General features: G+C 38.6%; 1 pseudogene; it reads left to right on the plus strand.

The window, feature by feature from the left end:
* Positions 1–338: 338 nt before the first annotated feature.
* On the plus strand, positions 339–468 carry LOC122495308 (annotated as a pseudogene).
* The last annotated feature ends 311 nt before the right edge of the window (positions 469–779 follow it).

The raw sequence follows: 779 nt of genomic DNA on the forward strand, positions 1-779 counted from the left end.
CACAAAAGCATCACAAAGACTAAAATATTTAGGAATAAATTTAACCAAGAAGGTAAAAGATCTATATGCTGAAAACTACACAAAATTGATGAACAAAACTGAAGAAGTCACAAATAAGTGATATTATGTGCTTATGTGCTTAATAAGATATTATGTGCTTATAGAGTGGAATAATTAATGTCATGAAAATGTCTGTATTACCCAATGTGATTTACAAATTCAGCGCAATTCCTATCAAAATTCCAATGGCATTTTTCACAGAAAAAAAAATCCTAGAATTTGTACAGAATCACAAAAGACCCCAAATAGTCAAGGCAATCTTGAGGAATAACAAAGCTGTACTTACCTGGCAGGAGAGATACCATGATCATGAAGGTGGTTTTCCTGGGGCAAGGCTTATCCATCGCACTCTGAATGTACTGATCTCTGTGATTTTCCCAAATGTGGGAAATGAAACAGACTCTTAACTATAGAAAACAAACTGATGGTTACTAGAGGGGAGGTGGGCAGGGGTATGGGTTAAATAGGTGATGGGTATTAAGGAGGGCACTTGTAATGAACACTGGGTGTTGTATGTAAGTGATGAATCACTAAATTCTACACCTGAAACGAATATCACACTGTATTTTAACTAACTGGAATTCAAATAAAAACTTGGAGGGGCACCTGGGTGGCTCAGTCAGTTAAGCTTCTGGCTTCAGCTCAGGTCACTATCTCACAGTCCGTGAGTTTGAGCCCACATCGGGCTGTGTACTGACAGCTCAGGGCCTGGAGCCTAC

The sequence above is a fragment of the Prionailurus bengalensis genome, chromosome E2 (genome assembly GCF_016509475.1).
Source record: "Prionailurus bengalensis isolate Pbe53 chromosome E2, Fcat_Pben_1.1_paternal_pri, whole genome shotgun sequence".
Lineage (NCBI taxonomy): Eukaryota > Metazoa > Chordata > Mammalia > Carnivora > Felidae > Prionailurus > Prionailurus bengalensis.